General features: G+C 48.5%; 1 long non-coding RNA gene across 1 annotated transcript; it reads left to right on the forward strand.

Moving 5' to 3' along the window:
• The first annotated feature begins 20,307 nt into the window (after positions 1–20,307).
• On the forward strand, positions 20,308–23,080 carry LOC110342811. The gene is made up of 3 exons (XR_002384971.2): positions 20,308–20,601; positions 21,137–21,334; positions 22,948–23,080. It is a non-coding gene; the product is annotated as an uncharacterized LOC110342811 (long non-coding RNA).
• Positions 23,081–26,261: the final 3,181 nt, after the last annotated feature.

Below are 26,261 nucleotides of genomic sequence, written 5' to 3' on the forward strand. Positions count from 1 at the left end.
TAACCCAGTGTCATTTCTGTTGCTGTGAGGAGGGAGGAAGGGTTTACATAGTTTTCAGATCCCAAGACACAGCCCATCATTGGTGAGAAGTCAGGCAGGAACTTCAGTCAGTTACATAAGCAGCCACAGCCAAGAGCAGAAAGAAAGAAATGTATATATTCTTGCTTGTTTGTACTCAGCTAAATTTCACCGTTAGTATAGGGTTTAGGACCCTCTGCCTAGGTTTACCTAAGACAATTTCCCACTGATAGGACAACTCCATGTGCACAGTCCCTCTTTGAGGGGCTAGGGAGATGGCTCAATGGTTAAGAACACTGACTCTTCCAGAGGTCCCAGGTTCAATTCCCAGCACCCACATGGTAGCTCACAGTCCCCGATTGAGACTTTCTAGTTAATTCTAGGTTGTATCAAGTTGACAAAGCTAATCAACATAGGGAATGAGGCCTACTCAATTGGTGCCACATAATTAGGCCTTGTAGCTGACTTTGGATCTCTTGGATCTTGCCCTGTTTTCCTGTTTCCTCAGGTGAGACCATCTCAGAGATAGAGTGACAGAAAGCATCTGGGCTTGAATCTTTAGGTGTTCCTTCTCTCCTCATTCCTATCCCCGTTACCCAAACAGAACTGCTGGCTTCTAAATTCTTTTTTGTTTGCGGTGTGTGTGTGTGTGTGTGTGTGTGTAGTGTGTGCATTAGGTATACATGCACGTGTGTACTTGTATATACAAAGGCCAGAGACTTGAGTTGGGTGTCTTCTATTGCTTTCCACCTTGGTTTTTGAGATGGGGTCTATCACTAAACCTGGAGCTCACTGACTCAGTTATGCTGGTGTCTCAGGAGCCCTTCTTGTCTCTGCATCGTCATCACTGGGATTATAATTCACATAATGGCATGCCCGTCTCCCTCTCCCCCACTCCCTCAACATGTGTGCTGAGGACCTGAACTCAGGTCCTCATGCTGGGACAGCATGTAATTTTCCTGCTGAACTGCCTTCTCATCCCCTCCCTTTCACCTTTGAGACATTACTCATTATATAGTTCGTGCTGGCCTTGAACTTGTGAACAAGATCCTCCTGCCTGTGGGCTTGGAGAGATGGCTCAGCAGTTAAAAGTGGCTGCTCTTGCAGAGGGGCTGGTTCCATTCCCAGCACCCATATGACAGCTCAGAACCGTCTGTCATTCCAGTTCCAGGGGACCTGATTCCTTCTCCCTGGTGCACAGACATACATGCAGGCAAAATAATTCATAAAATAACAATAAGTTAAAAGATTCCTCTGCATACTGAGATCATCGAAGTATACCCATCTGAGACAGTGGCTTTTGTGCTGATGCTTCCAGAGGTGTCTCCACATGTGGCAAAAAGTCCACATTATGTGCCCATCAGGCACTAGGTCAGTTTACTTGCCTGAATGCACGAAGGAGGTTAGTTACTGTGCACATGCCCGGAAAGACCTTGTACACATCTCTGCAGATGCTGCTAGGGATTGGTATTTACCACACAGCTCCATGTTCTAGGCTGCTCCTCCGTTCCCGAGGGGTGCTTTGAGTCCCTAACTAAAGCTCCACCTCCTTTCTCCCTCTGGGTAGTAGCTAGGCTGTGACAGGCATCCTGCACTGGCTCAGTGAGCCGCTTGATGGCAGTGTGAGAATTGGGAAAAGAGTCCCCTTGCTTGACAGTCCTGGTAGCTGTCTCCAAACTGCTCTTTCCGCCTCCACAGCCACCCAAAGCAAACAGAAAGCTCAGCTCTGTCTACTGCTGCGCCCGCCCCGTGGCCTGATACAACCCTTCAGTCACCCACTCTCCTCTGTCTCCTTCCCCACCATCAAGCTCCCACCAGTTCCTCCTGGTTTCTTGTGGATTCTTGTTTGTTTTCATTTAATTTGGAGGTGGAATCTCACTATGTGGCTCTGGAACTCACTGTGTAGACCTTGACCTTGAACTGACAGGGATCCACCTGCCCCTGCCTCCTGAGTGCTGGGATTAAAATCGAGCATTACCACATCCAACTATTTGTTTTTATTTTTATTTATTTGTTTATTTATTTATTTATTTTGTGGTTTTTCGAGACAGGGTTTCTCTGTATTGTTTTTTGGACCATGTCCTGGAACTCACTCGGTAGACCAGGCTGGCCTCGAACTCACAGAGCTCCGCCTACCTCTGCCTCCGAGTGCTAGGATTAAAGGCGTGAGCCACCAACGCCCGGCTAGCTATTTGTTTTTATAGCTTTGTCATTTTGTGTGTTTCATAGTCTCGGGGCTCCTAAGCATTGGGCATGAGGGAAGAGGTGCAGAAAAAGTTGTAAGAACTTTAGGAGAGAAAGCAGAAGTGCCTGAAATCCTTCTGGCCCTGGAGGTTTTTTTCTAGAAGAAGGAACTAGCAGCGGGGAGAGGAAAGATGGGGGCAAGAGGGTACAGATAGGAGAGAGAGGACACTACGGGAATGTGCAGAAGGGCAGGATGTGAGGTGGTGGAATCTGACACTGCCTTGCATCTTAAAGGCAGTCTGTTCTTGGCTTCCAGATGTGGTGTGAAAATCTTCCTGGAAGGGTAAGGGGTGAGTGCAGGGCATGGTCACAAGGAGCCTTCCCACCTCCCATTCTCCATTGTGGTCTCTGATTTCTAAACTGGGCTGCCTTCTTGCCTTCCTTCCTGCCATGCTTCCTTTCTCCCTCCCTCCCTCCCTCCCCCTCCCTCCCTCCCCCCTTCCTCCCTCCCTCCCTCCCTCCCTCCCTTCCTTCCCTGTTTCTTTTTGAACTCCTGATTTTTCTGCCTCTACTTCCTTAATGCTGGGATAATAGGGATCCACCATTATGCTTGGCTAGTTTCTAATTCTTTGCCCCATAGACAGATGGGATGGCCAGGCATCCCCAGAGGCTGAAGGAGGCAAGTGAATTGTAAAAGGTTAGTCTGGGCTACACAGTGAGTTCAAGGACCGGCCTGGTTTTAATAGTGAGCCCCTGTCTCAGCCATCGCCTCTGCCCTCAGTAAGAGTGATGCTTGTGGGAACACCAAGGAAATCCACACATTGCCCATATCTTTTCCCCCAGCCTTCGGCTGACAGCACTCTCTTTACAACTCACCAGTCATGGGCTAAGGATGGAGGAGAGAGACGGGATGCGGCTCATGAGGAATTTGCTGTGGGAAAAATGTTTTTCCCAAACAATGACCAGGAAATGCTGTCTTGACCAAGATTTGCTGCATGCACTGTCCTCTTGGCAGTGTGATCTGAGGGCTTCTATACCACGTGAACTTTAATAGCAACCAGTTCTCAGGCTCAGAACAGCCCACACCACACAGGCCACCAAGTCCTCTTCATCCCCCTTGGCGGGTACTGCTGTGCCCTCCTGTGGGACAGCCTTGACCTTGACTACTGGCCCAGCCTGTATGCAGGTGGGAAGCCATTGTCTGCTGACTCCAGCCTGGCCTAGGGCAGGTGTATGCCTTCAGCCTATGAGTAATACTGGTGTTTCATCTTCAAAGGGCCTTCCCAGGATTAACCAATTAGTCACCCCCAGGAGAGCCACAGTACAGGTTACTACTGTCTTCATTACGCCAGAGCTGCAGGAGGGGAGGGAGGAGCATCAGTACAAGTGTGTATATCTGGTGTAGGATGTTCCACAGTATAGAATGAACAGGATGAGACAAGACCCCCAGTATGGAGCTGGAGTTGATCACTGGATGGGATTGAGAGACACCTGGGGGAAGTTACAGACTGCAGACTCTTGGTTCCATGCAAAAAGTGTCCTTCTTGTGACTAGGGAGATGGCTCAGCAGGTAAAGTACTTGTTAAGCTAGTGTAAGGACCTGAGTTCAGTCCTCCCACACCCATATAAAAAGCTGGGTTTGGTGGGTCATATGCCTGTGACCCCAGAGCTACGATGGAGGCATGGAAACAAGGAGAGCTTTCGAATTCTCTGACCAGCTAGTTTAGCCAAAACAGTGAAGTCTTGGTTCAGTGAGAGATCCTATCTCAAAAAATAAAGTGGCAAGTGATAGAGCAAGACCAACCCCTGAAGTCACTGTCTGGCTTCCACCATATACACATCCAGATGATCTCACTTGGACACACACACACACACACACACACACACACACACACACACACACAGAAGGGGGAAGGGAGAACCGACCTGTGGGGGCCACCATGTGTTCCCACTATTGCAGTCTGACCTTATTCTGCCCCTCTGAGCCTTCCAGGAATCTGTAGCATAAATCTTACAACTGTTTCTGGTATGCATGTAAGAGAGAGATTCTTTTGAGGGTGGGATGGGGAGGGACTTTTGAGACAGGATTTCACACATCCGAGGCTGGTTTTGAACTTGTTCTGTAGCTGGGGATGATCGTAGACTCCTGCCTCCACCTCCCAAGTGCTGGGATTACAGGCATGTACCATCACATCCAGTTGAGCATGAGGATTCAGGAGACATGAGGGATGGTAAGAACTTGCCCTCAAGTGCCTTGCACATCATGTTGTGATATGAAAACTTGGAAGACTAAGAGGTAGACATGGCACACTGGCCACACACATGTCCCTCTGGAGTACATGGGAAAGAAAGTGAGAGTCTTAAAGGCAAATGTTTGCATCTTGGAAGTTAGATAGGGACGAGCCTTTCTATCAGGCATCTCCGCAGCTGCTTTTTATAACCTTGGCATCAACATGTGCTTGGCAATGCCAGCACAGTGTATATGGAAAATATTTTCTGCCATTTGAAAACACACACACACACACACACACACACACACACTCACTCACTCACTCACACACTCACACGCACATGCTCGGAAAGGGGAAGAAGGAAAAAAACAAAACCAGCCAACAGCAAACAGAAATTGTGCAGGATACAGAATGTCTTCACAGAGTGGTTCCCGCCCCGTTACTTCTCCAGTTCATTTCCCTGCTGCCAATTTTAGAAGGCCAGAAGTCACTGTTGTTGTTAAACTTTGCCGGTAAAAATATAACTCGAAGAGAAGAGCCATGTGATAGGCTGTGGTCAGAAAGCTTTTGGAGAGCTGCCCCGGGGGAAGGTACACCTTCATCTCTGAACTGAACCCATGTATTTTCTGGTACATGTTGGACATGGTGCTCTCTAGTGGGCCTGCCTCTCAGGAGCTCTGACCTCGGATATCTCCAAAGGGCCTCCCTAACAGGAAAGAGAGCTGTGATGCACCAAGCTGACATCATTCGTTCCATGTGACCCAGAAACAGAGTGGGTGTCATTAAGGGCAACCTACTGCAAGATCTTCTAGATATGGCTGCACCTGCTCTCTCACAAACTCCACCCTCCAAATCAGAAAGCAAGGGGCCAAAAGAGTGACAGGATTTGTTGAGGCCTGATTGCCTCACTCATTTCAGAGAGCTGGAAGAACAGTAGTAGCCAGGGCACTGGTCTGGGTTTTGAGACTAGCAGGCTGGATATCTTGTTGGTCTGGAAGACTGGAGGCAGGTAGGGCCCTGTGATCTACTCTAGGATTTCAATGACAGTCAACCTGAAGAACACAACAAGCCAATAGACATTTCAAATGCCTGTGCTTAGAATCAATCGTGAAAACCCAAAGCGAGGTGCCTGTAGTATAGTCAACCATCAGTGTGGAGGATAGCCCCACCATCTTTTCCCTCTCTCTCCTGCTTCTTGTTTATTGCCCTTTTCCCTGGCCGGCCATTCCTGGCAGGGAAGGGGGGTGGTGGTGGCGGTAACTGAGGATGGCTAGGGAAGGCAGGGAGAAAAGAAGGTTTTCTCGGTGGCCGGGTCCCCAAGCCCTTGGCTTGGAGTAATTGTTGTCAGCAGAGCTGGAACTAGGATGGCTGCACCGGAAGCTAGACTGTTGTGTTGGCTCTGGGATTTAAGGGTGGCATTAGTATGCCCAGTCCCAAATTCTGCCCGAGCTGCTGAGCTGGCAGCACGATAGGAGCACCCTCTTTGCTCTCGATGTCCTCTCTGTCCAAAGAGGCTCACACTGCCCTTGGCGCATGAGAGGATCCACTTCGTGACCACCCACGCTGTGCCTTGGTGGGGAATGTGAAGATGGCTTCCCTGCCCCAGAGCCAGACTCTGCAGGGAGGCCTGGTGTGGGTTTAAAAAATGAATCATGTGTCAGGTGTGGTGGTACCTGACTATAATCCTAGTATCCATGAGGAGACTGAGGCAGAAGATCAAAAATTTGAGGCCACCCTGGGAGAAATGTCTGTCAAGATTGCCACTTTGCAAGCGTGAGGACCTGAGTTCAGCCTCCAGCACTCATGTGAAAGCTGGGTACTGTGTGCATTTGTAATCCCAACATGGAGGCAGAGACAGGAGGATGCCTGGGGCGGGATGGCTAGCCTATCTGGATTGGTAAGCTCTGGGTTCAGTGAGAGACCCTGCCTCAAAAAACAAAACAAGACGAAAGCATGGGGAGTGATAGAGGAAGACACGTGGCACCAACTTCTGGCCTCCACATGCATGTATAAGTGCACATGTCCACATATGTCACACACATGCACATAAGAAACAACAAAAAGGTTGACTAGTATGTGCTACATCATGTAGGCTTTGGGAGACAGGTTCCTTCCAAGCAGCAGGCAGTAGTGAGCAGGAGATGGACAGGGCCAAATGATTCCAGCCATGGTGCATGGGTGATACAGACTGGTAAGAGAGCTAGAGATGAGAGCACACTTGGACTGGTGCTGTCCCTTCTCGGAGCCTTACCTCAGTGCAGCTGACTTTATGAAATTCTGTGAACAGTGGGTAAAACAATGTACCCGAAAAGCACGGTGGCCAGTGTGACAACCCTTGTGATTCTGATTCTGGGCTGTGTCCACTCCTGGGTCTGATTCTGAACTCTCTCTTTGATAAGCTGGTTTATTTGTTCATTGGTTGTTTTTTGTTTTAAGCTTTTGATTTTTTGAGACAGGGTTTCTCTGTAGCTTTGGAGCCTGTCCTGGAACTCGCTCTGTAGACCAGGCTGGCCTCAAACTCACAGAAATCCACCTGTCTCTGCCTCCACCACCACCCAGACATTGGTTGATTTCTAAATTTAAAAAATTTTCCAACATGTCATGGTGTAGTGCCACACAAGAGCACATAAATATTTCTATGCACATATATATTGCATATTGAGCATGTTTCTCACATCCCATTGTTTCCCTCATCCGTCTTGACTCAGTTTCATGTCATATATACATATGTGAGTTTATGTTTCTGTATACATCTAGAAACTGTATATAAACCAAAGCATATATTTGCTTAATATAATTATCTCCAGTTGCATCTATTTTCCTGCAGATGAAGTAACTTGTCCTCTTCCTTATGGACTGTATGTACTAATGTCCCAGGAGAATTCTGTCATGTGTATGAGCAAAGTTTTCTTTATCTTTTCCTCTGCTGTTGGACACCTACACGGGCTCTGGAACTTACCAATTGTGACTAGTGCACAGAAAATGTTGATGGGGTGTGCTGGCTTGGAGTGTTTTGGGTAGATCATCTGGGAGGGAAGAGCTGGGTCACATGGTAGATCTATTTTAGCTTTTTGAAGAACCTCCATAATGAATACTGATTTCTATAATGAGAAAGGGGGTCTTGCTATGAAGCCCAGGCTGGGTTCAAACTCATGCCAGTCCTGCCTTAGTGCTCTAAGTGTGTGCCATCATACTTGGCTCGACTAACCTAATTTAATAATCCAGTCCAAAACCAAACAAACACCTGGGGGAACCTGTATTCCAAACTGGCCTTAACATTTTTTTTTGAGCCGGGAGGTGGTAGTGCACACCTTTAATACCAGCATTTGGGAGGCAGAGGCAGGCAGATATCTGTGAGCTCAAGGCCAGCCTGGTCTACAGAGTGATATCCAAGACAGCCAAGAAACCCTGTCTCAACAAACAAACAAACAAATTGTACTGGGTTTGATGGTTCACATCTGGAATCCTAGCACTCTGGAGACTGAGGCAGCAGGCTAGAGCCTCAATTTGAGGCCAGCCTTGGCCACAATGGGAGTTCAAGGCCTGCCTGTGCTATATATAGTAAGACCCTGCCTCAAAACACAATAACTTTTTTTTTAAGGATGGGGTGGGGTTGGGTGAGAAGGAGCAGACACTGCCATCTGAGTCCCTCAGTACTGTCTGATTGCTTAGTCAGCTTTTCCGTGGCTTGCACAGAGCAGGCGTGGGGGGACAGTCTGCTCGAGACCTCTCTGTCCTCTGTCCTCTGGCCGCAGCTTCTGATGATTTGAAAACACTCAGGAAATGAACTAGAATTTTCAAAATTCCCTCCAAGCCAGAGATGCCTTCCTGGAAGACAAAACAAAAGAAGTATGACTGCCTTCAAACAGACTGAAAAGCTGGTTCTGGATGCTAGGCTCAGGATGCCCCTCCTGTGTGGATGTGGGGAGAGGCCGTGTGACCATGGGTTTCATAGGCAGTGGTGGTCCCGAGACAGCTGTGTGTACCAAACACAGTGACAGATGTGCATCTTTGTGTGTGTGTGTGTGTGTTTGTGTGTGAGAGAGAGAGAGGCAGAGACAGAGAGACAGAGAGACAGAGAGAGCGCCCATCCACCTGCAAGTGGACAGCATCTCTCCACAGCCCAGACACGTGTCTACATGTGGGTGACTGTTTGGGGTTTCTAGGTGTTTGTGCTTGACTTGTGACATTTGGGGGTTGTGACTGATAACGTGTCTGGTGGTAGGGGTTTCGGATGAAGCTTTTTTAGTTCATTTGTGGAGCAGAGAACATTTCCTTTGCTAAGGGAAAGCCCCTCCAGTAGGGTGACAGCAGATCCTTGCCGCCACCCCTGTGCAGGACACAATCCTCAGCTGGGTCCTGCCAGAGTCTGTGCCCTGTGTTGGGAAATAGACTGTCTATTGATTGTGGCTTACTTGCGATTCGGGTACCAACATGAAGGGACACCAAGCCAGTGTTTACCAGTGGCTGTCTACACCTCAGATTTCACGCTGAGGGTGGTGATAGTGCCACAGACTCCCCCAGCAGACACCTTTTACTGTCATAACAATAAAGGATGTTTCCTGACTCCTCTTCATAGGACCCCTCCCCTTTTCGTTTGACAGTAAATATAATTAGTAACAGGCAGAGCTGGTTGCCAACCCTTCCTAACCTGCACTTCAGATGTCTGCTGATGGTGTGTCAGCACCTCCAAGAGTGACTTTTATTTTGAAACAGCTCCAGGGACCAAGGGGCAGATCAGCCCTTATGTTGCCCGAGCCTCAGTTCTCCCATGCTCTTGACTTTGAGGCATGTCGGGTATCCCTGGAATATGTGTGGTTCACGCTGGGGCCAGCTCCTCTTGGGGCCAGAGTATGGTTGACGTAGTAATGAGGCGGCCAGTGCCATTACTGCTGGCTCTTTCATTACAACTGGCCCTGAGCCTTGGTGTGACAAGGGACACCTGTGTACCTGGAGGTCAGATCTGTCTGTCCCAGGCCGGCAGCCAAGTCCAAATGCCTTTGTTGCCAGATCCCTGCTGGAGAGCTGGCATGGAAGCGTCGGCTCTCATGCATGTGAAGAGCACAGATGGGTCACTCAGGCAGTCTGTGCTTCTCTCCCTGTTGGATGAGAAAGCTGGCTCTCTGGGGACCACTGTCCAGCTGCAAAGAGGGTGCCTTCTTTTGAGAGCATGAATGCATGCACAGCTCATGGACAGATTCTGGGAAGAGAGCTGGGCCAATGGGCTTGGTGACTTCGGAAAAGCTGTTGTGCCTCCCTGGGGCAGGCAGTGGTAACTGTATGGCTGGTTGGCCTGGCCTTCTCTGACCTGAATCAAATGCAGCAGGCGTCATCCAAGCCGTAAGCACCTTTCCCCAAGTTGCTCAAAGTGTTTTCCGAGCAAACAGTTGTTTCCTCACACCGTGAGAAGTAGGTGGGGTGACAAGGCTGTCTTTGTCCCTGTCTTTCAGATGGGGAAATTGGAAAGCTTGCCTGGCCTGGTGAGGAGGCCAAGAGAGGGAGAAGGCACTGTCCCGCCCTAGGCTCTGGAGCGCAGAGGGCTGGGGCCAACTGTGCCCAGTCACCAGTTCCTGCAGGGAGGGACAGGGTGTATGGGGAAGGAGGCTAGAGGTGGAAAAGACATAGCTCCTTTCTTTGCACTGGGAAGCCTCAGAAGCAGTGGCAGAAGCTCTTTCTGGGCCTTGTGGTGTTGACTTTGGCTATTGGTGACAATGGGAGATGGTAGGGTACCCTGGCTTATTTGGTTTCCTTGAAGCCCCTGGGGGTTAGCAGTGACCTTTTGGGGGCCTCATCCTATCACAGGAATGATTCCGAGCATGGGGAACACAATGGTGAATGGGTCATGTGTGACCTTGCCACTACAGTGCTCATCGGAGTCCCAGTTGATGTAAAATTATGGCGCAATCATTTTGGAGAGTAGCACGTGCCGTAAGGATGATGGAAAGGAGTAAGACTGGGCTGGGGAGATGGTTCAGTGGTGAGAGTGTTTGCTGTGTAAGAAGGCCTGAGTTCAAATCCCATGTACTCATGTAAAAAGCCATAGGTGATTATGTGAGTGTAAACCCTATTGTTGTGGGGGACTGGGACAGAGGATCACTGGAGCTTGTAGGTAGGCTGCCTGCCTAGTTCTAGGGAGAGACCCTGCCTCAAGAGAGGAAGGTAAGGATGGAGCAGGACACCCAATGTCCTCCTGTGGTTTCTGCATGAGTGAGTAATCACAGGCACCCTTACACACAAGTACACATATGCCATGTACACCATACTCACACACACACTATACTTACACCCACCCCGTACTCACATATATACACAGTGTCTGTTACAGCAGAGAACAGAGGGGAAGGGTAAAGGAATAACTTCAGAAGCTCAAAGAAGGTTGAAGTGGACCAGATCTGGGAAACAAACTTCCAGGGGGAGGAGCAGCATGTGCAGTTCTCAGAAGGAAATGGGTTGACCTGTCCAAATCTCTGCTCTGAGGTGGTGGTGAGAGATGACCCGCGGGCTCTGAGCAGGGCCCCGGTAAAGCATAGAGAACCTGGTGTTGCGGGCCACATGTATGCTTGTGACTGCAGGGACAGGAGTCCATGGGGGGTATACGATATGGTTTTGTTAGTACAGTGCTCACCTTGAAAGTAAAAGAACCTGAGTTCAATCCCCCAGAACCCATGTAATAAAAGCTGCTGGGTGTGGTGATGTGCACTTATGATCCCAGCACTGGGGAAGGTAGGAGCAGGGGGATCGCTGGAGCTCATCAGTCAGCCAGCTTCATCTACTTGGTGAATTCCAGGCCAGTGAAGGACCCTGTCTCAAAACAAAACAAAACAAAAAAATGGCTTTTGAGGATTGACACCCAAAATTGTATTTTAGCCTTCATATATAATGTATACCCCTATGTGTATACACACACACACACACACTCACACACACGCACACATGCACGCATGCATGCATGCATGCACGCACCCATCCCAGTGCACATGCGTATAAAACCTGCAACAATTTCTTATGGAAAGAGTCATCTAGAAGAATGTGTGCCTATGTGTGAGTGTGAGCAGCACTGATCCAGGAGGCTCTTTCTGACCACACAGCGGCATTCTGCACTGTGTAGATTTTGGAAGCAATAGGATTTTGTATGGCACCCTGCAATTGTAGCAATTGGGAAGCTGAGGCAAGAAGATCATAAGTTCGAGGCCAGTCGGAGCTCCAAGTGAGCCGGTCTCAAAAAAGAACTGTTTATGAGAAAGCTCGCATGGCCCACCTCGGGGCTGACCTGCCCTACCTCACTGCTGGAGGGCCAGCTCAGAGCCCTCCTGCAGTGCGCATTCCAATTCTGCTCTTCTAGGCTACAGTTTGGGGGCAGGAGATGAATGCATGTGCTGTGTGCACATGAGTGGTGATTTCCCCGTGTCTTGGTGGAAAAGTGTACAATTTGATTCAGAGGTTTGCTTGCTACTAGACTGAAAATGCTGGTAGGAGGTGACTGTTTTGAATAAAGACTCGGAAGCTCCTGCATTGTGACCAGTTTGTCTGTGGGGCAGATCCATTTCTCTGTGCACGGCGCTTTCTAGCTTCCATGGCCGTATTCTCTTGCTTTACCTACACCTTGGGATGCTGCTCAGTGGCAGAGTGCTTGCCTGGCATGTGCAGGGGTCCATGCCGAATACGGGGGGAAGAGATTCTCCCAGCACCTCCTATTACTATAGGCAATGTGTAGTTGCAGGAGTGAACCAAGGGTAAGTTCAGAGTCACATAACACAGGGACATCTGCGAATTAGCCCCAAGTCTCAGCTTTTGCCTTCCGGCTCTACCAAGCCTCAGTTGTCAGGTCTTTGGTGGCAGTGGGCCAGAGTGGTTCCGGGCACCTGGACAGATTATGTGACCAGGAGTTTGGTAAGCAGGGAGGTGCTGCAACTCTATGAACTCCTGGGAACCAGTCCTGTGCTCACAGAGCTGTGTTGCGATGTGACTAATCGGTAAGAGGGTTGGGACCAAAAGCCATTACTTCACCAACGTGAATCAAGGTCATTTGTCATCTTAGGAAGCATGGGGAGCTGTGACACTCAGGAGAGAGGGGAGGCACCTACTTCTGAGTCCAGCCCTCAGTGTGATCTCGTACTTGTCCCATGTGTCAGGGAGCAGGGACATTTCTAGAAAGAAGAATGTGCAAGGTGAGCAGTCAGGAGCCAGAGCTAGGGTACCTGACCATGCCTGCTGCAGCCTTCAGAGAAGAGACCCAGTCCACGGGGTGTTGTCAGGAGCTGGCTGCTACCATCATGGGCTGAGGGCTCCTGGACACTGTGATGGGGTTTGGGAAGGCTACCTGAGGAGAACAGGTTAACACCAAGCTTCTGGAGTATCCTCAGACATGGCCTCTCTTCCTAGCTTGGCAGGCTTGCTGCCACAGTTTGAATGTGTAATGTCCTCCAGGTTCACGAATTTATACACTTGATCCCTCCCTCCCTGGAAGTGCTGTTTTGCAGGACCTCTGGGACATAAGGGCCAGCAGAAGGTTAACTTTCCATCTAGCTGTCTACTTCCTGATTTTCCAAGATGTGAACAAGGTACCTCATGTTCCTGTCACCACACACAGGAAATGTGCATCTAAGTGCTGGGGCTCAGAGGAAGAACCCTTGTGGACCTCTCTAGATGCTGTGGCTGTCCACACTTGGGCGAGCATGTACTGTGTTCAGTGAGCTAGCACGGCACTTCCCACCAGCAGCCCAGGCTCTCCCTCATGGCTGCCCCCTGGGCTCTCAGTCCTAGCCCCGAGCTGTCTCTTTAATCCTCACATCATTCATGTCTGTCAGCTTTCCCTGCCCCATTCGGGCTGATATCCACAGAGCTCCACACTAAGAAGATCTGATGTGTCGATTTAGTTGCTCACACACTAAGAAGATCTGATGTGTCGATTTGGTTGCTCGCTTCTAGTGTTTCTTCTTGCAGAAAGGCAAGTTCCATGAGGGACAGAATCTTGCCTGATTTAGGCCATAGGTTCACATCTTGGGGACAGAGAACACCTATGTCTGTTCTTTGGATAAATGGATCAACGCATGGGTGTCAGGAAGAAGCCGGGGTGGAGATAGGAACAGAAGGAACAAACCACACGAGTGGATGCCAGGTAAGGGCCCCCTCTCATAGAGGGGCAGCTGCAGTCCCTGTAGGGCAGTCTTCCCGGGGTCCTACAGGCTCCTCCTGAAGTTGAGCAGGAGGTACATCTTGAGGGCTACGGTGTTGTTTGGTAAAGGAGTAGGATTTGTGGGTGAGTAAACAGGACCGGCCAAGAGGTCAGAAGGAACTCAGTCTCAGAAACTGCACGTGTCATAGGCATGGAGGAGCCAGGAATGTTTTTTGCGCTGATGTCAACCTGCCCCGCTGGGCCACACCTGCTTCCCGACCCAGGAGCGTGGGAATGAGAAAAGCGTGGCTTGTTTTGGTAGAGGTGGAGCATGGTAAGAGTGGAGGATGCTCATTCCCTGACTCAGAGCCGGGAGTACTCTGGGCCCTGCCACAGCCTGGGGACTGTGGTAAGTCAGCCTGGGCTCCTGCCCCGTTCCCATCAGGTGCTCCAGTGAATGGCTTGTTCAGACAAGTGTGCTCTCTGCATGGGACAGTTTCCCTTTGCCCAGCTTTCTCTTGTCTTTAAGATGCAGGCATCTCCAGGCAGTGGTGGCGCACACCTTTAATCCCAGCACTCGGGAGGCAGAGGCAGGCGGATCTCTGTGAGTTCAAGACCAGCCTAGTCTACAGAGCTAGTTCCAGGACAGCAAGGGCTGTTATACAGAGAAACCCTGTCTCGGAAAACAAAAACAAACAAACAAACAAACAACGATGTAGGGATCATCTACAGCAGAAGGGAATCAAGACCTGGAGGCTAGACTCTGAACTCCCAGCTTTGGCTCACATACTACTTCCTGCCTTTTTGACTTCTGGTTCCCTACAGCTTCTCCCTTCAAGGGGGTCAGGGCCATGTTCACCAGATTTTCTTCCTCCTCCCCTCTCCCCGGCCTGGGGCTGTCCTGCTAAGAGGCTATGCTTTCTGAGAACCATGCAGCCAGGGTCTGACACTGCATAGAGCCCCTGTCCCTCTGCAGTTCCCCAGACACTCCACAGTTCAGCGTTCCACAGAAGCGTGCCTTCCATAGTCGCACATTTTAATCCAAGCCCAAAGGCTTGTGTGACTCATTGAAGGGCTAGTCTTGGCTCTCACTGACCAGTTTATCACTGATACCAAGTGGCATGCAGGCCCCTCGGTTACTGGGAAATTGGGGTTCTCTCTTCGGGCTTCAAGGTTCTTTATAAGGCTGCTGAGGTGACCCGGAGAGTAAAGGCACCTGCTTTCAAGCCTGACAACAGGAGTTCAATCCCTAGGACCCAAATGGTAAAAGTTGTCTTATGATCGCCACACGTGGGCCCACATGGGTATACACACATACACACAAAGCACATTTGGAAATGTAATGAAAACGCTTTTGAAAAGGCTTTGAAGATAGACTCAGAGCAATTTTGTTAAAGTTTGAGAGAAAAACAAGCGGAGAAACAAACTGAAAATCTGGCCGTAACCAGAGGGGAGGGGAGATGGAGACTCAGGCAGTTTGGAGGTCAGAGAAACGGGGTGGGGCGGGGCGTGTCCTGAGCATCAGAGAAGCACGCTTAGGGGTGCTGAGTCATGGACTTGAGTGCAGAGGGACCAAGTTCCAGGCTTATGTGTCCAAGAGCAAAGGATTGCACCAGGGGTGCATGATTAGAAACAGAAATAGAGATAGTTTATGAAAGAAAGAGAGAAGGTGGGGAGTAAGGGAGGGAGGGAGGAAGGAGGGAGGAAGGGAAAGAGACGAGGGTGGGAGAGATGGCTCAGTGTTTAAAAGCACTGTCTGCTCTCCAGAGGACCAGGGTTTGATTTCTTATGCTTTGGTTGTGAGCCTAGCCTTTAACGGCTGAACCATGTCTCCAGCCCTAGGGTTTGATTTCTAACACCCGCAGGGCAGCTCACAACCATCTGTGACTCTAGTTCCAGGGTAACTGGTGCCCTCTTCTGGCCTCTGTGGACACTGCATGCACATAGTGCACAGGTACACATACAAACAAATCTTACAAGAATTTTGTTTTTCTTTAAAAGAAAGAAAGGCAGAAGCAGGCAGATCTCTGTGAGTTTGAGACTAGCCTGCTCTACATAGTGAGTTCCAGGCTAGCTGAAGTTACACAGTGAGACATTGCTTCAAAAAATTAAAATAAAAGTAGAAAGAAAGGAAGGAAGAAAGAAAATAAATGATTGGGAGTAGGATGGTGAGCTGAAGAAAGAGCCCAGAGCCGGGCGTTGATGGCGCATGCCTTTAATCCCAGCACTTGGGAGGCAGAGGCAGGCGGATCTCTGTGAGTTTGAGGCCAGCCTGGTCTACAAAGTGAGTTCCAGGACAGTCTCCAAAGCCGCAGAGAAACCCTGTCTCGAAAAACCAAAAAAAAAAAAAAAAAAAAAAAAAAAGAGCCCAGAAAGCGCTGGGCCTTACACCCTCTGACCCTTTTAGGTTGTTTACATAGCACCTAATTCTCCACGTTTGTATACTGCAGGCTTTTCTTTTGTGTGCTGTTAGAAGTTCAGGCAAGGAAAGACTTCCACTACTCCTCTGCAAGCTGGTGTCTTTCACGTTTCATCCTGGGGCTCCTGCCGCTCCCTCCCGCCTTTCTAGCTCTGTCTTCTGCACAAGTGCCGTGTGTGTGTGTGTGTGTGTGTGTGTGTGTGTGTGTGTGTGTGTGTGTGTGTATAGACTGGACCGTTCTCCACAGACATCTAGGCTAAGCATTGTTCTCCCATGGGCTGCATCATTTATGCTGCCCAGCGCCCTGTCACCTTTCTGTAATTGGTCCCAAGCACAAGCCCAGGTTGGTGGGACCTGAGTTCAGCTCCTCCACTTAGGGTAGTGTGTCTGCTTCACTTTGCAGGTGGGTGTTGGATGGACACAGTTTATGTCCTCTTCAACATTTACTTTCGATCTTTGATTTTTATGTGTTACATTTCCTGCATATATGTGCACTGTGCATACGTATTACCCACAGAGGCCAGAAGAGGGTGTCATATCCCTGGGAACTGATGGTTAAAAGCACACCCATCGCCTCATGTTCACCCCTCTCCCCATGTTGGATTCAACCTGCCAACTGATACTTCTGTAATTCTCTAGTAGGTCAGATGAACAGTTTGATTGCCAAATCTTTTCTTTTTCTTTTCTTTTGAGACAGAGTTTCTCTGTGTGTAGCCATGGCTGTCTTGGAACTTGCTCTGTTGACCAGGCTGGCCTCCATCTCAGAGAACCACCTGCCTCTGCCTCCCAAGTGCTGAGATTAAAGGCATTTGCTATCAAGCTTGGATGCTTCCCGAGTCTTTAAAACCCTGAATGTGTTTATGTCTCCTTACCTCTTGATCATCTAGGATTGAAATTCTTAAAAAGATCTCAAATATCTGTCTCCAAAACCACCTTCACTTGGCTGCATGTGGTGGGAGCTGCTTCTGCGCCGGCTCTGGAGTTTGATGGTGTTTGCAATAGCGCGGAAAGAGAGCCTTTTTTTCCTTTTTAAAATCAGTTTAGTTACAATGTTTTCGTGAATTTTGATAGTACTGAACCCTGTCTATATCACACACAGCTTGTCCATACATGCCTATGATAAAGTCTACTTGAGTATTTAAACATCTCAACATGAAGACAGTCTGTGTGATTGTAGAATTGGGTGCTCAGTGATGGATGAATAGCATATATGCCCCCAAACAAGGGTAGAATTCACCTCCTAATTGTGGTGATGTGGGGTGGGTAGAGATTTCATCATGTTACATTAGTGTTGTTTATTTCTTGTGTTTTTCATGAGATCATGGCTGAGTTAGTAGCGGTGAGTGATGACACCGGTGAGGGCCAGAGGCTACTGTACTTGTCCTGATCTTTTCATATTATGTATGAAAGCATCCTAAGGGGAAGACCTGCTTTAATGCAGAGCAATTTCTAGTGCAGTTCATAGCACGTGGTAGGTACTCAATAAGTGCCTTGAAGTTAGCCCTGGGATATCTAAGGTAAGTCAAAAGGGACCTGGTTTTCAGGGACTTCTTCACAGCTTATAACACCTAAAGAGAAACAGCAGACAGGACCCCTGGGGCTCTCCCACATCCAGGCAGCTCTCTTATTTCCCTATTTGTGGTGGAAAGACCTTGATAATTGGTCGTGTCATATGCTAGCACTGACCCCTTGAGTTTCATTTCACTGAAGGAAATGAGACCTACTGAGCCAGATAGCAACACAGCTGCCTTCTGGGACTTCAGGCTTTCTCAAACTCACTGGTGTGCTTGGTCTCAGCCACATGCAGGTGAGTGACACGTGTATATCGAGTCAGTAGGGCCCTGGGTGTGCACACATTGTTTATAAACTCCAAGGTTTGCAGAGCCAGTTCACTCATTGGGCAAGTGCTTGCCACAAAAGTCCAAGGACCAGAGCTTGGTCCACAAGAACCCACAGATGTGGGGACGGGATAGCCAGAAACAGTGGCGTTGTAATCTCAGCGCTGGGGAGGTGGAGATAGGCACATTCCTGGGCCTCACGAGCTGGCCTAGCCTAGCCTTAGTGAGTTCCACACTATCGAGAGACCCTGTCTCAAAAAACCAGGTGGATGGCACCTGAGGAATGACATCCAAGGTTGATCATTGGCCTCCTTGGGCATACACATACACGTATGCACACATGTGCATCTGTCTTCAGGAGCACAAACACATACATACAAACACTGTGTCCTTCATGGGTCATAGTCAAAGATAGATTTTTCTATGTCCCTTCCTTCTGGAATGTTGATTTGGTGATGTCTCAGGTAGGACATGTTATGAGGCTTTAGAGTGAGCTCTATTTTGGCCCAGTGCACCTGTCAGCAGCTGCAGGGTGGTTGTGGGAGGGACTTGGGAATGCATTGTAAAGTACCAGGATCCCCGATGCTAGGAGGCCTGGGTATGGCTGTTGAAGTCACGGTATGGCTGATGGTGTGTCAACTCCTTAAGCTCCTGTAGTCACTACCTTTGCTTTATCTAGGGCTGAATTTTACTCTCCTGCCCACTCACCTGCCTCCCACATCAAGTGTCACTCAGCCCCTCCCAAGGCAGGTACTGTGCTAAGTCCGGGTGCAAAGCAAACAGAAGATTGTAAGCAAGCCCGGGCAGTGCTGAGCGCAATGTGAGCACGCAGGGGCTGCCCAGTGCCCTTCCTAGAGGAAGTGTGTCTTCATCCAGCTGGCCATCAGTTGATAGCAAGTGCTTAGTTTACAAGTTTTACAAGTATAAAGCACCAAGGGGCTCCTCCCGGGAAGACAGGTGCTGCCTAGGTGCAAGGCTCAGTACCTTGCCCGATGGCACATGTCTGTAATCTCCCGCAACTCAGGTGGATTTGTAAATTCTGTGTTCTGTCTGGGCAACTTGGTGAGACCCTGTGTTGAAATTCAGATTTTAGAAAAAGGGCTGGGGATATAGCTCAGTGGTGGAGGGCTTGCCTAGCATATGCAAGACCCTACATTCACTATCCAGTATTGAAAAAACAAAAACAAAAAACAAATAAAAATGCAACAATAGTTCATGCCTACTAATGCAAACATAATAATAGTTTGTGCTGAAAAGACTTAGTGAAAGGTTTGTTTTCTAAGAATTATTTGTGTTATCTAGCTAGTGATGCTAGCTAGACACTGAACCCAGAACTAATTCATTCTCTCTCTCTTCCTCCTTCTCCTTTTCTCTGACCATTTTTTCCAATTAATTTTGTGTGTGTGTGTGTGTGTGTGTGTGTGTGTGTGTTGTACTGGGGGGGTTCAGACCCAGAAGTTTCTTTAAAGGCCTTTGAGTGGCTCAGAGAAGTTGGAACCTTGGCATTAAGTGACCTAAAGAGTGGGACTCTTCCAGGGTCTGTCTCACAAGGTGCCCCACCTGAGTAAACACCCATTTGCATATCAGTGTGTGGCTTACAGGCTTTTTTTTTTATGGGAAGGAGCCAGTGCCCTGTTACTCACACAGGTGTACAAACAACTAGGGAACCCTCAAACCCTGTACAACCTGGGAACGGAGGCCGAGTCCTCAGGCCTGAAGGCCACGCAGTCTCGCTCCGTCCACTGCAGTTGCTGCAGTAAACTATTCGCAGCCCCGCCCCGCCCCACCCACCCCTTCACAGATGACCCACTCGGGGTCACTGTGTCTCCTGTAACCAGATTTGTAACTCAAGGTTTCTGTCTTGGTTTGTTGTCACACAGATAAAAGAATTTAAAATGGATTCAAGAGAAATCTCAAAAACATTTTTATTGACATTATAGGCAGAAACCCAGCAGGACCAGCAGCTGCCCCTAGGAGAAGAAGAAAAAGCCGAAATTTGGGCTTTTTTGAGTCTGAGGTCAGGAAAGCGGGCGGGTTAGGCAATGCAAGTCTTCAAGCAGCTGCTGTGCAGAGGGGGAGGGGGAGAGAGGGCAGGGGAAGAGGGCAGGCGGGCTTAGGCAGAACAGGAAAGAAAATGTCACTCTTTCTGAATTAGATCTCAGGAAGCAAGCAGGTTTAGCAGCGAGAGTCCATAAGCCCATACATGAAAGGTGGGTTTCTGGGTGTTTGAAGGCCTCCTTCCTGAATGTCTTCAGGTGTGTTGTGGTTTTGCACCTCCTGGCTTCAGGCTATTCCACCTCTTGAGGTTATAAGACAGGATTTTGTCCTTGTTTTGGGATGTCCTCCCTTGCCTGGGCAAGGGAGGTTCCTTCTGTTCCCGTCAAAGGATGTCAACCACTGACCAGACCGGTTGTGACAAGGTGAAGGGGAGGTCAGAGGACAGCTTCTGAGAGTCGGTTTTCCCCTTCCACCACGTGAGTCCTGAGAACGGGTTTCCAGCCCTGACAGCAGATGTCTTTATGTGCTAAGCCATCTCCCCAAGTCCCAACTCCTCCCCTCCAGGAATCATTCTGTGTGTACCAGAAGATGGCTTTACTAAGCATTCTGTTTCAAACGGTGCTCGTGGAGCACTTGGCTGCAGTGTTTGTTTGTTTATTTCACATTGAGAAAAGTGGCTTAACCAGTGGTTGGAGAGTTAACCATACGTGAATGGGACTTTTCCGAGAGCCACACCGAATGCCAGGCCTCACGTAGGGCCCATGCTGTTGCTGCTGCAGCTTCTACCAGGAGGGGACGGTAGGAGGGTAGGAGGTTCTGTATATGAGATGGGTGCAGTACAGACGAACAGGGTAATCAGATTGTTACAGGTGCTTCAAGACAGCTGAGTCACTGGGCGGGGGGTGGGGGTGGGATGGGGGGATCAGATGGAGGATCAATCACTTAGGGGAGCAAGCGTCATCGGTGGGGGCGGGGAGGCAGCCTGTAACTCCCTCCATCTGGAAGCAGTGGGGCCAGCAGGCTTCACTAGATTGGTTCCTGCAGGAAGGACAGGCAGGCACTCATTGCTGATGCAGAACAGTATGATTGCCTCTGCTGTGGTAATTAACCCTGAGGCACCTTGCTGGAGTTTGCACTTTCAGGAGGGTAATGCTGGCCACGTGGGGGAAGGTTAGCATTTTCTCTAACCCAAAGGAGGGGCACAAGTGAATCTTCAGACTGTCTTCACTCCTACCCAGGTGGGAACAAAGCCAGTCTGTCTGGGCAGAGAACTGACTGAAAGCCTCTTTGTCAGACCTACTTAGGATAGGGCTTTACCCTCTCTCTCCTCTAGGACCGATGTAGCCTACTGATCTCCCAAAAGTTTGGACACACCCACTAGATGTTCAGAGATGTGAGCTGCCTTCTGTATCATGGACTAAGTCTGTGTTCCCGAAGGGGGATCCTGCCTCGATGAGAGGAGCCAGCAGCCCATTGGAGCCTGGTGGTTAAGGTTCTAGAAATTCAATCAATAAAGAAGCAAGATGAGGTGGTGAGTCGGCTCAGTGGGGAAAGTGCTTGCTGTGCATGTCTGGAGATGTGAGTTCAATCCCAACCCCATGAAGGCGGAGGGAGAGAGTCAATACCACAAAACTGTCCTCTGCTGTCTATATGTGTGCTATGGTATGAACCCTTCCCCAAAACAGTAATAATACTGGATGCCTAGATAAATTGGAATTAAATTTCATATAAAGCTAAACAATTTTTGGAGGATAAAAGTATGATCACTGGAATACATTTATCTAATAAATATAATAATGTATTTATACTGAGAACGTATTTATTGGTTGAAATTCAAATCTTACCCAGCACTTTGTTTTTAATGGACCGCCATAGTTCCAGGTGAATCTGAAGTTGACTAAATGCTGTAGGAGGCTTCACTGGCAGAACAGGACCCCAGAGTGGGCCTTGCAGGACCCTGGAGTGGGTTTTATAGGACCCCAGAGGGGGCTTTGCAGGACCCTGGAGTGGGTTTTATAGGACTCCAGAGTGGGCTGTGCCCACCAACTCAGAAACTCTTTCTGAAATTGGCAGCTCCACATGGCCTAGAATCTGGCCAGCTGTGTTTTTTGTTTTGTTTTTGACTGGCATGATTTTAATTACAAGGTCCACAACCAATCAAAATGAAGAACTGGGGAGCTCAGTTCCAGGGAATACACCTACAAGACAACTCCCGGACCTAAGGTTCAGGGAACATTGTGGAGAGGGGGAAGAGAGTTTGAAAGAGCCAGAGGATATTACTGTGTCTCCTAGTAATATCAGAGGCTATACTCATAGAGTCTCACCAGCATGATTGCATAAACATGAGCTGAATGAGATTGACACCAATGAACATGACAAACTGGTTGGGGAAAAGTTATTGAGGCCACAACCCTACAAAAAGAACTATAGGCAACTGAGGAGATCGGGAGAGGTAAGCTTCCCAGGGAAGAGCACAAATTTGGTCACCCAGTGTCAAACAGTCAGCCCTGAAAACATACATACAGGTAACATTATACAGACTGAACAGGTTTATATCTAGGAATGTATATGTACATTCACGTATATGCATGCAGTAACAATTAATAAAAAGGGGACCATTGGGTGGGAGAGATGGCTCAGAGATTAAGAGCACTGGCTGCTCTTCCAGAGGTTCTGAGTTCAATTCCCAGCAACCACATGGTGGCTCACAACCATCTATGATGAGATCTGGTGCCCTCTTCTGTCATGCAGGCGTACATAGAGGCAGAATTTGTATACATATCAAAAAATTGAAATCTCTAAAAAAGAGGAGGGGGATAAATTTGAAGGAGAATGGGGAAGGGCATATGGGAGATTTTTGAGGGAGGAAAGGGAAGAGAAATGCAATTATATTATTATCTCAAAAATTCTAAAGAGGTTTTTAATAGTCAAAACAAACCAGGAACCTTCACACACAAATCTATAATTTCTAGTTTCTGCCTCATTTTGTGTATTATGGTTTGAATATAAAGTGCCCCCCCCATAGGCTCATGTTTTGGTACTTGGTCCCCAGCTGGTAGTGCTATTCTGAGATATTGTAGTCTAGCTAGTACAAGTGTGTCATTGGGGGTAGGCCTCAAAGGTGAGATCCACCTCTGGTTCCAGGTGGATCTGTCTGCCTCTTGATCCTCCAAGATGTGAACAAGCTATACCACAAGCTGATGCTGCCACAGATGGAGGTGCCCTAGCCACATGCCTTTCTGACCATTATGGACTGTGTGCCCTGAGACTGTGAGCCAAATAAAATCTTCCCTTAAGTAGTCTCTGCCAAGTGTCTTACCACATCAAAATAATAAATTGATAGGATCTTGCTGTGTAGGGCAGGCTGGTTTTCAATTGGAGATCCCCTTGGCCCTGCCTGCCAAATGTTGGGTGTTATACAGGCAACATGTGTCTGAATTAATTCCTGGTGTTCTCTTTAAAGTGTGTGTGTGTGTGTCTGTCTGTCTGTCTGTGTCTTTGTGTCTGTATGAGTGTATACCATGTGTGTGTATGTCCACAGAGGCTAGAAGAGGACTTTGAGTCTTCTGGAGCTGGAGTTACAGTTGGCTATAAGCTTCCCGATGTGTAAGAACCAAACTTGGGCACCTGGAAAAGCAGCAAGCACTCTTAACCACTGAGCCATCTTTCTCTGGTCCACCTGACATTCTCCAGAACAATCAGTTAAATCCTTGAGATTTGATAGCAGTACTCTCAGAACCCTCAGGTACATGCCCTGGCCAGCTTGTCTGGTGGCTATCATCTAGTGGCAAACTCCAGCCCACTGACTCACTTCTCCTGGTTCAGCCTCTGCTGACTCCAACTGATCACCTCATCTGATCTCACCACACACTGGATCATCCCCTTCTTGTAACAATAGCAATAAATACCAAGAGTTGCACTCAACCGTCCCCTCCATTTGTATCTCAGCCCCCCCCACCCCACCCTTCCTATGTACTCATTGTTCACCATGTGGGTTACCGCTCCTCTACAGCCAGGCTGACCTTAAAGCTAGTCCTGATGTCCATGACTTCCTTCTAGATGTTTCCTCGAGTCCCTGGCTCAGATGCTTGCTGATGCACACACAGATGCCGCCACTTAACAGAATTTCCTCATTGCTCAGATTGACAAATGGAAAATGTGACACTCAAGGATTAAACACAGCTGAAACTGTAAAACTGAGACTGGGACCCAGGCGGTAGGGAAGAGGGGGTTTCTCACCCGCCCATGTGCTCTTGGTGAGGAGCCAGCCCCCAAGTGCTCTGGGGTAGCATCACCATGTGTTTGAGAAGACATCTCTCTCTCTCTTTCTGACTGACTGATTGATTACTAAAATACTTGGCTCTTGAGCAAAGTAGTTCTCACTCAGCTGAGCAAATTCTCTGTGTTCTTAGTCCCTGGAGCTCAGATGAAGGGAAGCCCTGATATTACCAGAGAGCTTTCAGTGTCCGAGAACTTTGGGGCGAGAGGAAGGGATCTGTCTGTGCGTGCAGAAGGGGAGGGTGCTAAAAGCAAAATATAAGACGGAGAGTGACTGACTGAAGAAGACACCTGATGGAGTCTCTGACCTCCACACTGGTACCTACACACACAGACACACACAGACACACACACACACACACACACACACACACACACACACACACACACACTTTCCATCTCCCCCAAAGAACAAAAAAGCTGAGCACCATGGTTCATGCCTGTAATTGTAATACCTGAAACATGGAGACAGGAGGATTGCTGTGAGTTTAAAGCCAGTTGGGCTACATATTGAGTTTGAGACTATGAATGGCTACGGGGTGGGACCCTGTCTTACACACACACACACACACACACACACACACCTCTTATGCACACATCAATGTATTACTTCCTTTCCATAATGGCCTAGGTTGGTCACTTTACCATATGTCATATTTAACTTTTTTACCGCACAATCACAGAAGGTTACAGGAACATTGGAGGTGGCACTCGGCTGGAGGAAGTAGGATGCTGACAGGTGATCTTCGAGGGTTATTGCCTGGCCTACTGACTTCTGGCTCCAGCCTCTCATTGCTTCCTGATTATTGCAGATGTGGCAAGCTATTTAGAGAGCTCCTGCCATCAGAGGTAGCAAGCAGCCCAGCTTCCACACCTCCCCTCTGTGACAAGATGTATCCCCTTAAGCCAGAAAACACGGATAAACCTTTCTTCCCCTAAGTTGCTTCCGTCGGGGATTTTATCACAAATACGAGAAAAGTAACTGATACGGGATTGAGATGTGGCTCAGTGGTAGAGCATCTGCCAAGCATTTGTGAAGCCCTGGCTTCCATCCTATGTACTACATAAAACCGGGTGTGGTGCCACCACCTGCCTGTAATCTAACACTCAGGAGGTGAAAGCAGGAGGGCCAGAAGTTCAAGGTCATCCTCAGCTACATAGCATTTTTTATGCTGGCCCAGGCTACAGGAAACCCAAGGCTAATATAGTAGGTATAGGTGGTGTCATTTTGAGGGGCCAAATCTAGTAAAGTCTGGACTTTAGTTGATATCTGCGCTGGAAACACTAAGCTCTACAGAGCGTGTATCCTGTGCACAGCTCCTCCTGTAGCCTGGATGTATGTTCTTTGTTCAGTCTGGTGTGACAGTGTCTGTCCTTTGGATGCTGGGAACTTCCAGGGTGCAGCCAGCTCACCCCACTTACAACGTCAGCCTGGCTTATGGAATAGACCCAGGGAACATTTACAGAGAATGACACCACCTTGGACTTTGGCATGCCACCCTGGACATCATGCTGATGTTATGCGCGAGTCATTTCAATAGCGTGCAGAAGACTGATGGTAGGTGCCAGGATTTCTTGGTTACCACCATAGCTTTACCTGGGGTTGAGTGTGGGCTGTGTGTGCTCTTTACAAGCTCATATTTAGTTCAGTGTGCTGATTTATCTTTTGATAACTTGGCATGCATTTATTATCATTAAAAATTCTTATGGAAACTGGGGGTCCTGCTGCACACCTTTAATCCCGGCACTTGGGAAGCAGAGGCAAGCAAATCTCTGAGTTTGAGGACAGCCTGGTCTACAGATGGGGGTTCCAGGACAGCCAAGTCTGTTACACAGAAAAACCCTGTCTTGAAAAACAAACAAATAAACAAACAAACAGGAACCAAAAAGTCTTTTTAAAAAAAGATGAATTGTCTACAGAGTGAGTTCCAGGACAGCCTCCAAAACAATACAGAGAAACCCTGTCTTGAAAAACCAAAAAAAACCATGTATTTATTTCTTACGTATACAGTGTTCAGACTGCATGTATCCTTGCAGGTCAGAAGAAGGTACCAGATCTCATTACAGATGGTTATGAGCCATTATGTGATTGTGGGAAATTGAACTCAGGACCTTTGGAAGGCCAGCTAGTGTTCTTAACCACTGAGCCATCTCTCTAGCCCCAAGAACCAATATATATA

The sequence above is a fragment of the Mesocricetus auratus genome, unplaced genomic scaffold (genome assembly GCF_017639785.1).
Source record: "Mesocricetus auratus isolate SY011 unplaced genomic scaffold, BCM_Maur_2.0 Super-Scaffold_100013, whole genome shotgun sequence".
NCBI lineage: Eukaryota > Metazoa > Chordata > Mammalia > Rodentia > Cricetidae > Mesocricetus > Mesocricetus auratus.